Source organism: Oncorhynchus masou, chromosome 23 (genome assembly GCF_036934945.1).
Source record: "Oncorhynchus masou masou isolate Uvic2021 chromosome 23, UVic_Omas_1.1, whole genome shotgun sequence".
Classification (NCBI taxonomy): domain Eukaryota; kingdom Metazoa; phylum Chordata; class Actinopteri; order Salmoniformes; family Salmonidae; genus Oncorhynchus; species Oncorhynchus masou.
Genome location: NC_088234.1, coordinates 2,747,753 through 2,761,379, shown reverse-complemented (window position 1 = coordinate 2,761,379; position 13,627 = coordinate 2,747,753). Strand labels below are relative to the sequence as shown.

Here is a 13,627-nt window from a genome sequence, read left to right as displayed (position 1 = left end):
TTGAAGTTAGGGTTAGGTTGAAGTTAGGGTGAGAGTTGAAGTTGAAGTAAGGGTTAGAGTTGAAGTTGAAGTTAGGGTTAGAGTTGAAATTGAAGTTAGGGTTAGAGTTGAAGTTAGGGTTAGAGTTGAAATGGACCTACCTCAGTCTGTACATTAGGGTTAGTGATACAGTGATCTGGACCTACCTCAGTCTGTACATTAGGGTTAGTGATACAGTGATCTGGTCCTACCTCAGTCTGTACATTAGGGTTAGTGATTGATCTGGACCTACCTCAGTCTGTACATTAGGGTTAGTGATACAGTGATCTGGACCTACCTCAGACTGTACATTAGGGTTAGTGATACAGTGATCTGGACCTACCTCAGTCTGTACATTAGGGTTAGTGATACAGTGATCTGGACCTACCTCAGTCTGTACATTAGGGTTAGTGATACAGTGATCTGGACCTACCTCAGTCTGTACATTAGGGTTAGTGATACAGTGATCTGGCCCTACCTCAGTCTGTACATTAGGGTTAGTGATACAGTGATCTGGACCTACCTCAGTCTGTACATTAGGGTTAGTGATACAGTGATCTGGACCTACCTCAGTCTGTACATTAGGGTTAGTGATACAGTGATCTGGACCTACCTCAGTCTGTACATTAGGGTTAGTGATACAGTGATCTGGACCTACCTCAGTCTGTACATTAGGGTTAGAGTTAGTGATACAGTGATCTGGACCTACCTCAGTCTGTACATTAGGGTTAGTGATACAGTGATCTGGACCTACCTCAGTCTGTACATTAGGGTTAGTGATACAGTGATCTGGACCTACCTCAGTCTGTACATTAGGGTTAGTGATACAGTGATCTGGACCTACCTCAGTCTGTACATTAGGGTTAGTGATACAGTGATCTGGACCTACCTCAGTCTGTACATTAGGGTTAGTGATACAGTGATCTGGACCTACCTCAGTCTGTCCATTAGGGTTAGTGATACTGTGATCTGGACCTACCTCAGTCTGTACATTAGGGTTAGTGATACAGTGATCTGGACCTACCTCAGTCTGTACATTAGGGTTAGTGATACAGTGATCTGGACCTACCTCAGTCTGTACATTAGGGTTAGTGATACAGTGATCTGGACCTACCTCAGTCTGTACATTAGGGTTAGAGATACAGTGATCTGGACCTACCTCAGTCTGTACATTAGGATTAGTGATACAGTGATCTGGACCTACCTCAGTCTGTACATTAGGGTTAGTGATACAGTGATCTGGACCTACCTCAGTCTGTACATTAGGGTTAGTGATACAGTGATCTGGACCTACCTCAGTCTGTACATTAGGGTTAGTGATACAGTGATCTGGACCTACCTCAGTCTGTACATTAGGGTTAGTGATACAGTGATCTGGACCTACCTCAGTCTGTACATTAGGGTTAGTGATACAGTGATCTGGACCTACCTCAGTCTGTCCATTAGGGTTAGTGATACAGTGATCTGGACCTACCTCAGCCTGTACATTAGGGTTAGTGATACAGTGATCTGGACCTACCTCAGTCTGTACATTAGGGTTAGTGATACAGTGATCTGGACCTACCTCAGTCTGTACATTAGGGTTAGTGATACAGTGATCTGGACCTACCTCAGTCTGTACATTAGGGTTAGTGATACAGTGATCTGGACCTACCTCAGTCTGTACATTAGGGTTAGTGATACAGTGATCTGGACCTACCTCAGTCTGTACATTAGGGTTAGTGATACAGTGTTCTGGACCTACCTCAGTCTGTCCATTAGGGTTAGTGATACAGTGATCTGGACCTACATCAGTCTGTACATTAGGGTTAGTGATACAGTGATCTGGACCTACCTCAGTCTGTACATTAGTGTTAGTGATACAGTGATCTGGACCTACCTCAGTCTGTACATTAGGGTTAGTGATACAGTGATCTGGACCTACCTCAGTCTGTACATTAGTGTTAGTGATACAGTGATCTGGACCTACCTCAGTCTGTACGTTCAGTCCCAGGATCCAGATACAGCTCTACCTAAAGTTCACACAGATTACATTTGTTAAAATGAAAATATGTAAGTTTTTGAGGAACCCAACTAATCCACATAGAATTGTGTTATAGATCTATCAAACTGCTGTAAAGCCACTCTAAGTAGCGGTAGATCTGTTCTTCGTGAGATATTTATATGCTTCCCGTTCCTAAGTTTCGTTTTTGAAGATCTATTATATATTATTATAATAATGATTATCTACACTAAACACGGTGCTTCATTTGTAAATCTGAACAAAAGTGAGCTAGTTCTTTTTTATGCTGGAAGGACCTTCTGACCTGTATCTCTGTCTATCTGTCTTCACCGCTGAGTAGACAGGGTCTGGAACGACCTTTTGACCTGTATCTCTGTCTGTCTTCACTGCTGAGTAGACAGGGTCTGGAACGACCTTCTCTGATAGAAACACATAAACAGTTTACAACTAGTGACATGTTAAAAACACAGTAAATACATATTATTTACTCCAGAAAGATGAGGGGAGTGTTGATGATCTCTCCCTTCTTCCTACCTCTCCTCCTGTTGTGTTGTCTCTTATCAGTGTGGTTGATGTCAGCATAGGTCACATCACCTGGACCGGATCCACCTGGAACTAAATACAGGAGAGAGAGAGGATATTAACACAGACTGGACCAGCTGGAATTAAACACAGGAGAGAGAGAGGATATTAACACAGACTGGACCAGATCCACCTGGAACTAAACAAAGGAGAGAGAGAGGATATTAACACAGACTGGACCAGGTCCACCTGGAACTAAACACAGGAGAGAGAGAGGATATTAACACAGACTGGACCGGATCCACCTGGAACTAAACACAGGAGAGAGAGAGGATATTAACACAGACTGGACCAGATCCACCTGGAACTAAACAAAGGAGAGAGAGAGGATATTAACACAGACTGGACCAGATCCACCTGGAACTAAACACAGGAGAGAGAGAGGATATTAACACAGACTGGACCAGATCCACCTGGAAATAAACACAGGAGAGAGAGAGGATATTAACACAGACTGGACCAGATCCACCTGGAACTAAACACAGGAGAGAGAGAGGATATTAACACAGACTGGACCAGATCCACCTGGAACTAAACACAGGAGAGAGAGAGGATATTAACACAGACTGGACCAGATCCACCAGGAACTAAACACAGGAGAGAGAGAGGATATTAACACAGACTGGACCGGATCCACCTGGAACTAAACACAGGAGAGAGAGAGAGGATATTAATAGAGACTGGACCAGATCCACCAGGAACTAAACACAGGAGAGAGAGAGGATATTAACACAGACTGGACCAGATCCACCTGGAACTAAACACAGGAGAGAGAGAGGATATTAACACAGACTGGACCAGATCCACCTGGAACTAAACACAGGAGAGAGAGAGGATATTAACACAGACTGGACCGGATCCACCTGGAACTAAACACAGGAGAGAGAGAGAGAGGATATTAACACAGACTGGACCATATCCACCTGGAACTAAACACAGGAGAGAGAGGATATTAACACAGACTGGACCGGATCCACCTGGAACTAAACACAGGAGAGAGAGAGGATATTAACACAGACTGGACCAGATCCACCTGGAACTAAACACAGGAGAGAGAGAGGATATTAACACAGACTGGACCAGATCCACCTGGAACTAAACACAGGAGAGAGAGAGGATATTAACACAGACTGGACCAGGTCCACCTGGAACTAAACACAGGAGAGAGAGAGGATATTAACACAGACTGGACCAGGTCCACCTGGAACTAAACACAGGAGAGAGAGAGGATATTAACACAGACTTGACCAGATCCACCTGGAACTAAACACAGGAGAGAGAGAGAGGATATTAACACAGACTTGACCAGATCCACCTGGAACTAAACACAGGAGAGAGAGAGGATATTAACACAGACTGGACCAGATCCACCTGGAACTAAACACAGGAGAGAGAGAGGATATTAACACAGACTGGACCAGATCCATCTGGAACTAAACACAGGAGAGAGAGAGGATATTAACACAGACTGGACCGGATCCACCTGGAACTAAACACAGGAGAGAGAGAGAGGATATTAACACAGACTGGACCAGATCTAACTGGAAATAAACACAGGAGAGAGAGAGAGGATATTAACACAGACTGGACCAGATCCACCTGGAACTAAACACAGGAGAGAGAGAGAGGAGATTAACACAGACTGGACCAGGTCCACCTGGAACTAAACACAGGAGAGAGAGAGGATATTAACACAGACTGGACCAGGTCCACCTGGAACTAAACACAGGAGAGAGAGAGGATATTAACACAGACTGGACCGGATCCACCTGGAACTAAACACAGGAGAGAGAGAGGATATTAACACAGACTGGACCAGATCCACCTGGAACTAAACAAAGGAGAGAGAGAGGATATTAACACAGACTGGACCAGATCCACCTGGAACTAAACACAGGAGAGAGAGAGGATATTAACACAGACTGGACCAGATCCACCTGGAAATAAACACAGGAGAGAGAGAGGATATTAACACAGACTGGACCAGATCCACCTGGAACTAAACACAGGAGAGAGAGAGGATATTAACACAGACCGGACCAGCTGGAACTAAACACAGGAGAGAGAGAGGATATTAACACAGACTGGACCAGCCAAACCTGGAACTAAACACAGGAGAGAGAGAGAGAGGATATTAACACAGACTGGACCAGACCCACCTGGAACTAAACACATGAGAGAGAGAGGATATTAACACAGACCGGACCAGCTGGAACTAAACACAGGAGAGAGAGAGGATATTAACACAGACTGGACCAGCCAAACCTGGAACTAAACACAGGAGAGAGAGAGATAGAGGATATTAACACAGACTGGATCAGATCCATCTGGAACTAAACCCAGGAGAGAGAGGATATTAACACAGACTGGACCAGCTGGAACTAAACACAGGAGAGAGAGAGAGAGAGAGGATATTAACACAGACTGGACCAGATCCACCTGGAACTAAACACAAGAGAGAGAGAGGATATTAACACAGACTGGACCAGATCCACCTGGAACTAAACACAGGAGAGAGAGAGGATATTAACACAGACTGGACCAGCCAAACCTGGAACTAAACACAGGAGAGAGAGAGAGAGGATATTAACACAGACTGGACCAGATCTACCTGAAACTAAACACAGGAGAGAGAGGATATTAACACAGACTGGACCAGATCCACCTGGAACTAAACACAGGAGAGAGAGAGGATATTAACACAGACTGGACCAGATCTACCTGGAACTAAACACAGGAGAGAGAGAGGATATTAACACAGACTGGACCAGATCCACCTGGAACTAAACACAGGAGAGAGAGAGGATATTAACACAGACTGGACCAGATCCACCTGGAACTAAACACAGGAGAGAGAGAGGATATTAACACAGACTGGTCCAGCTGGAACTAAACACAGGAGAGAGAGAGAGAGAGAGAGGATATTAACACAGACTGGACCAGATCCACCTGGAACTAAACACAGGAGAGAGAGAGAGGATATTAACACAGACTGGAACAGATCTACCTGGAACTAAACACAAGAGAGAGAGAGGATATTAACACAGACTGGACCAGATCCACCTGGAATTACAGTACCTGTGGTGTTAGTGTTATACAGTATTACAGTACCTGTGGTGTTATAGTGTTATACAGTATTACAGTACCTGTGGTGTTATAGTGTTATACAGTACTACAGTACCTGTGGTGTTATAGTAATATACAGTATTACAGTACCTGTGGTGTTATACAGTATTACAGTACCTGTGGTGTTAGTGTTATACAGTACTACAGTACCTGTGTTGTTATAGTGTTATACAGTATTACAGTATCTGTAGTGTTATAGTGTTATACAGTACTACAATACCTGTAGTGTTATAGTGTTATACAGTATTACAGTACCTGTGGTGTTATAGTGTTATACAGTACTACAGTACCTGTAGTGTTATAGTGTTATACAGTATTACAGTACCTGTGGTGTTATAGTGTTATACAGTTCTACAGTACCTGTGGTGTTATAGTGTTATACAGTATTACAGTACCTGTGGTGTTATAGTGTTATACAGTACTATAGTACCTGTGGTGTTGTAGTGTTATTCAGTATTACAGTACCTGTGGTGGTATAGTGTTATACAGTATTACAGTATCTGTAGTGTTATAGTGTTATACAGTATTACAGTACCTGTAGTGTTATAGTGTTATACAGTATTACAGTACCTGTGGTGTTATAGTGTTATACAGTATTACAGTACCTATGGTGTTATAGTGTTATACAGTATTACAGTACCTGTGGTGTTATAGTGGTATACAGTATTACAGTACCTGTGGTGTTATAGTGTTATACAGTATTACAGTACCTGTGGTGTTATAGTGCTATACAGTATTACAGTACCTGTGGTGTTATACAGTATTACAGTACCTGTGGTGTTATAGTGTTATACAGTATTACAGTACCTGTGGTTTTGTAGTGTTATACAGTACTACAGTACATGTGGTGTTAGTGTTATACAGTATTACAGTACCTGTAGTGTTATAGTGTTATACAGTATTACAGTACCGGTGGTGTTATAGTGTTATACAGTATTACAGTACCTGTGTTGGTATAGTGTTATACAGTATTACAGTACCTGTGGTGTTATACAGTATTACAGTACCTGTAGTGTTATAGTGTTATACAGTTTTACAGTACCTGTGGTGTTGTAGTGTTATACAGTACTACAGTATCTGTGGTGTTATTGTGTTATACAGTATTACAGTACCTGTGGTGTTATAGTGTTATACTTTAGAGTGTGTAGACTTAGAGTGTGTAGACTTAGAGTGATTATCTTAATTTACCGAGGTTAGCTAGCCAGCTATTTGTCGTCCTTAACGTAGGAGATACTGCTAGCTAGCTAGCCAACAGCTAGCCAACGTCTACCGAATAGAACGTCAACAACCCGGTCAACATTCCGCTTCGCTCCACAGGTAGTATCACATTTTCATTTCACTTCATTACAGTACAACGTTTTGATTTGTTTGATCGTAGCTAGCTAGCTACATAGCCGTCTTTGTATCAAAGACAATTGTGTAGTCTAGAGCGATTTTCTAGGTTAGCTAGCCAGCTATTGTCGTTCTTTTAACGTAACGTAACGTAATCAACACTGCTAGCTAGCCAGCTAGCCCCCGAATAGCAGCACTGTAGAAACTATTACACTCAACGGAACGACTTGATTAGTGTAGTGTCAACAACGCAGCCACTGCCAGCTAGCCTACAAAGTCAACAACGCAGCCACTGCCAGCTAGCCTACTCCAGCAGTACTGTATCATTTCAATCATTTTAGTCAATAAGATTCTTGCTACGTAAGCTTAACTTTCTGAACATTCGAGACGTGTAGTCCACTTGTCATTCCAATCTCCTTTGCATTAGCGTAGCCTCTTCTGTTGCCTGTCAACTATGTGTCTATCTATCCCTGTTCTCTCCTCTCTGCACAGACCATACAAACGCTCCACACCGCGTGGCCGCGGCCACCCTAATCTGGTGGTCCCAGCGCGCACGACCCACGTGGAGTTCCAGGTCTCCGGTAGCCTCTGGAACTGCCGATCTGCGGCCAACAAGGCAGAGTTCATCTCAGCCTATGCCTCCCTCCAGTCCCTCGACTTCTTGGCACTGACGGAAACATGGATCACCACAGATAACACTGCTACTCCTACTGCTCTCTCTTCGTCCGCCGACGTGATCTCGCACACCCCGAGAGCTTCTGGTCAGCGGGGTGGTGGCACCGGGATCCTCATCTCTCCCAAGTGGTCATTCTCTCTTTCTCCCCTTACCCATCTGTCTATCGCCTCCTTTGAATTCCATGCTGTCACAGTTACCAGCCCTTTCAAGCTTAACATCCTTATCATTTATCGCCCTCCAGGTTCCCTCGGAGAGTTCATCAATGAGCTTGATGCCTTGATAAGCTCCTTTCCTGAGGACGGCTCACCTCTCACAGTCCTGGGCGACTTTAACCTCCCCACGTCTACCTTTGACTCATTCCTCTCTGCCTCCTTCTTTCCACTCCTCTCCTCTTTTGACCTCACCCTCTCACCTTCCCCCTACTCACAAGGCAGGCAATACGCTCGACCTCATCTTTACTAGATGCTGTTCTTCCACTAACGTCATTGCAACTCCCCTCCAAGTCTCCGACCACTACCTTGTATCCTTTTCCCTCTCGCTCTCATCCAACACTTCCCACACTGCCCCTACTCGGATGGTATCGCGCCGTCCCAACCTTCGCTCTCTCTCCCCCGCTACTCTCTCCTCTTCCATCCTATCATCTCTTCCCTCTGCTCAAACCTTCTCCAACCTATCTCCTGATTCTGCCTCCTCAACCCTCCTCTCTTCCCTTTCTGCATCCTTTGACTCTCTATGTCCCCTATCCTCCAGGCCGGCTCGGTCCTCCCCTCCCGCTCCGTGGCTCGACGACTCATTGCGAGCTCACAGAACAGGGCTCCGGGCAGCCGAGCGGAAATGGAGGAAAACTCGCCTCCCTGCGGACCTGGCATCCTTTCACTCCCTCCTCTCTACATTTTCCTCCTCTGTCTCTGCTGCTAAAGCCACTTTCTACCACTCTAAATTCCAAGCATCTGCCTCTAACCCTAGGAAGCTCTTTGCCACCTTCTCCTCCCTCCTGAATCCTCCTCGCCCTCCCCCTCCTCCCTCTCTGCAGATGACTTCGTCAACCATTTTGAAAAGAGGGTCGACGACATCCGATCCTCGTTTGCTAAGTCAAACGACACCGCTGGTTCTGCTCACACTGCCCTACCCTGTGCTCTGACCTCTTTCTCCCCTCTCTCTCCAGATGAAATCTCGCTTCTTGTGACGGCCGGCCGCCCAACAACCTGCCCGCTTGACCCTATCCCCTCCTCTCTTCTCCAGACCATTTCCGGAGACCTTCTCCCTTACCTCACCTCGCTCATCAACTCATCCCTGACCGCTGGCTACGTCCCTTCCGTCTTCAAGAGAGCGAGAGTTGCACCCCTTCTGAAAAAACCTACACTCGATCCCTCCGATGTCAACAACTACAGACCAGTATCCCTTCTTTCTTTTCTCTCCAAAACTCTTGAACGTGCCGTCCTTGGCCAGCTCTCCCGCTATCTCTCTCAGAATGACCTTCTTGATCCAAATCAGTCAGGTTTCAAGACTAGTCATTCAACTGAGACTGCTCTTCTCTGTATCACGGAGGCGCTCCGCACTGCTAAAGCTAACTCTCTCTCCTCTGCTCTCATCCTTCTAGACCTATCGGCTGCCTTCGATACTGTGAACCATCAGATCCTCCTCTCCACCCTCTCCGAGTTGGGCATCTCCGGCGCGGCCCACGCTTGGATTGCGTCCTACCTGACAGGTTGCTCCTACCAGGTGGCGTGGCGAAAATCTGTCTTCTCACCACGTGCTCTCACCACTGGTGTCCCCCAGGGCTCTGTTCTAGGCCCTCTCCTATTCTCGCTATACACCAAGTCACTTGGCTCTGTCATAACCTCACATGGTCTCTCCTATCATTGCTATGCAGACGACACACAATTAATCTTCTCCTTTCCCCCTTCTGATGACCAGGTGGCGAATCGCATCTCTGCATGTCTGGCAGACATATCAGTGTGGATGACGGATCACCACCTCAAGCTGAACCTCGGCAAGACGGAGCTGCTCTTCCTCCCGGGGAAGGACTGCCCGTTCCATGATCTCGCCATCACGGTTGACAACTCCATTGTGTCCTCCTCCCAGAGCGCTAAGAACCTTGGCGTGATCCTGGACAACACCCTGTCGTTCTCAACTAACATCAAGGCGGTGGCCCGTTCCTGTAGGTTCATGCTCTACAACATCCGCAGAGTACGACCCTGCCTCACACAGGAAGCGGCGCAGGTCCTAATCCAGGCACTTGTCATCTCCCGTCTGGATTACTGCAACTCGCTGTTGGCTGGGCTCCCTGCCTGTGCCATTAAACCCCTACAACTCATCCAGAACGCCGCAGCCCATCTGGTGTTCAACCTTCCCAAGTTCTCTCACGTCACCCCGCTCCTCCGCTCTCTCCACTGGCTTCCAGTTGAAGCTCGCATCCGCTACAAGACCATGGTGCTTGCCTACGGAGCTGTGAGGGGAACGGCACCGCAGTACCTCCAGGCTCTGATCAGGCCCTACACCCAAACAAGGGCACTGCGTTCATCCACCTCTGGCCTGCTCGCCTCCCTACCACTGATGAAGTACAGTTCCCGCTCAGCCCAGTCAAAACTGTTCGCTGCTCTGGCCCCCCAATGGTGGAACAAACTCCCTCACGACGCCAGGACAGCGGAGTCAATCACCACCTTCCGGAGACATCTGAAACCCCACCTCTTTAAGGAATACCTAGGATAGGATAAAGTAATCCTTCTCACCCCCCCTTAAATGATTTAGATGCACTATTGTAAAGTGGCTGTTCCACTGGATGTCATAAGGTGAATTCACCAATTTGTAAGTCGCTCTGGATAAGAGCGTCTGCCAAATGACTTAAATGTAATGTAAATGTATTACAGTACCTGTGGTGTTATACAGTATTACAGTACCTGTGGTGTTATAGTGTTATACAGTAATACATTACCTGTGGTGTTATAGTGTTATACAGTATTACAGTACCTGTGGTTGTCACACCTTGGTCTTAGTATTTTGTGTTTTAGTTTATTAGTTAGTCAGACCAGGGTGTGACATGGGGTTATTATGTATTGTGTTTTCGTATTGGGGTTTGTAGTGTCTGGGATTGTAGCTGATTAGGGGTGTGTGTGTTAAATAGTTTGGCTGCCTGAGGTGGTTCTCAATCAGAGTCAGGTGTTTCTCGTTGTCTCTGATTGGGAACCGTATTTAGGTAGCCTGGTTTTCGCTTTGTATTTCGTGGGTGATTGTTCCTGTCTCTGTGTAGTGTGCACCAGTCAGGCTGTAATAGGTTTCACGTTCTGTTTGTTGTTTTTGTATTTATTAGTTATTCGTGTATAGTTTGTTCGTTTGTCTTCCTAATAAACATGAGTAACTTACACGCTGCATTTCGGTCCGACTCTCCTTCAACAAAAGAAGAACGCCGTTACAGTGGTGTTATAGTGTTATACAGTACTACAGTACCTGTGGTGGTAGTGTTATACAGTATTACAGTACCTGTGGTGTTATAGTGTTATACAGTATTACAGTACCTGTTATAGTGTTATAGTGTTATACAGTATTACAGTACCTGTGGTGTTATAGTGTCATACAGTATTACAGTACCTGTTATAGTGTTATAGTGTTATACAGTACTACAGTACCTGTGGTGGTAGTGTTATACAGTATTACAGTACCTGTGGTGTTATAGTGTTATACAGTATTACAGTACCTGTGGTGTTATAGTGTTATACAGTATTACAGTACCTGTGGTGTTATGGTGTCATACAGTATTACAGTACCTGTGGTGTTATACAGTATTACAGTACCTGTAGTGTTATAGTGTTATACAGTATTACAGTACCTGTGGTGTTGTAGTGTTATACAGTAGTACAGTACCTGTGGTGTTATACAGTATTACAGTACCTGTGGTGTTGTAGTGTTATACAGTAGTACAGTACCTGTGGTGTTATAGTGTTATACAGTTCTACAGTACCTGTGGTGTTATAGTGTTATACAGTATTACAGTACCTGTGGTGTTATAGTGTTATACAGTATTACAGTACCTGTGGTGTTATACAGTATTACAGTACCTGTTGTGTTATAGTGTTATACAGTACTACAGTACCTGTTGTGTTATGGTGTTATACAGTAATACATTACCTGTGGTGTTATAGTATTATACAGTATTACAGTAACTGTGGTGTTATAGTGTTATACAGTATTACAGTACCTGTGGTGTTATAGTGTTATACAGTATTACAGTACCTGTGGTGTTATACAGTATTACAGTACCAGTGGTGTTATAGTGTTATACAGTATTACAATACCTGTGGTGTTATAGTGTTATACAGTATTACAGTACCTGTGGTGTTATAGTGTTATACAGTATTACAGTACCTGTGGTGTTATAGTGTTATACAGTATTACAGTACCTGTGGTGTTATAGTGTTATACAGTACTACAATACCTGTGGTGTTATAGTGTTATACAGTATTACAGTACCTGTGGTGTTATACAGTATTACAGTACCAGTGGTGTTATAGTGTTATACAGTATTACAATACCTGTGGTGTTATAGTGTTATACAGTATTACAGTACCTGTGGTGTTATAGTGTTATACAGTATTACAGTACCTGTGGTGTTATAGTGTTATACAGTATTACAGTACCTGTGGTGTTATAGTGTTATACAGTACTACAATACCTGTTGTGTTATAGTGTTATACAGTATTACAATACCTGTGGTGTTATAGCGTTATACAGTATTACAGTACCAGTGGTGTTATAGTGTTATACAGTACTACAGCACCTGTGGTGTTATAGTGTTATACAGTATTACAGTACCTGTGGTGTTATAGTGTTATACAATACTACAGTACCTGTGGTGGTATAGTGTTATACATTACTACACTACCTGTGGTGTTATAGTATTATACAGTATTACAGTACCTGTGGTGTTATACAGTATTACAGTACCTGTGGAAGTATAGTGTTATACAGTACTACAGTACCTGTGGTGTTAGTGTTATACAGTATTACAGTACCTGTGGTGTTATGGTGTTATACAGTATTACAGTACCTGTGGTGTTATAGTATTATACAGTATTACAGTACCTGTGGTGTTATACAGTATTACAGTACCTGTGGAAGTATAGTGTTATACAGTACTATAGTACCTCTGGTGTTATAGTGTTATTCAGTACCTGTGGTGTTGGAGGTCTTCACTGCAGAGTAGACTGGATCAGCTCCTGGAGACTTCTCTGGAGGAGACGAGACAACGGGTTAAAGACATAAAGACACTGTACTGTGTGTGTGTGTGTGTGTGTGTGTGTGTGTGTGTGTGTGTGTGTGTGTGTGTGTGTGTGTGTGTGTGTGTGTGTGTGTGTGTGTGTGTGTGTGTGTGTGTGTGTGTGTGTGTGTGTGTGTGTCTCCTTCTCCTGGGTTCTGGTTCCTGTATGATTCTAACGTCAGCATACGTAACATCTCTGGGTTCAGCTGCTACATCTTTGTTCCTCTTGCAGAACAGGACCAGTAGAATGATCAGAGAGATGGAGAGAGCAGCCACCAACCCAGAGACAGACAAAGAGAGGAGGAGAGTGGGGGGGGGGGAGTTGGGGAGGGCTTTGGGAGGAGAGGAGGATGGGGTGGGTGGGCGGGGGGTGGTAGCTTGAAAAACACCAGAGGAAACAACACAGTAAATAGTTAGAAACTGTGATCTGATCTTAGATCTTAGTATGAATTACTTCTATTGATCAATTAGAGATAATAACTATTATGAATTTAATGTCTCACTCATGATGAACCTGGAACCACCCAGTTTATAATGCAGGTTTCAGCGCCTCTTAACAGTGTAAAGAAGAACCACCCAGTTTATAATGCAGGTTTCAGTGCCTCTTAACAGTGTAAAGAAGAACCACCCAGTTTAT

At 44.5% G+C, this 13,627-nt stretch overlaps 1 pseudogene; it reads right to left on the bottom strand.

Annotated features, from left to right (window-relative positions):
• LOC135510172 (low affinity immunoglobulin gamma Fc region receptor III-A-like) overlaps positions 1-13,627 on the bottom strand; it is a 99,264-nt pseudogene that overhangs the window by 45,773 nt on the left and 39,864 nt on the right.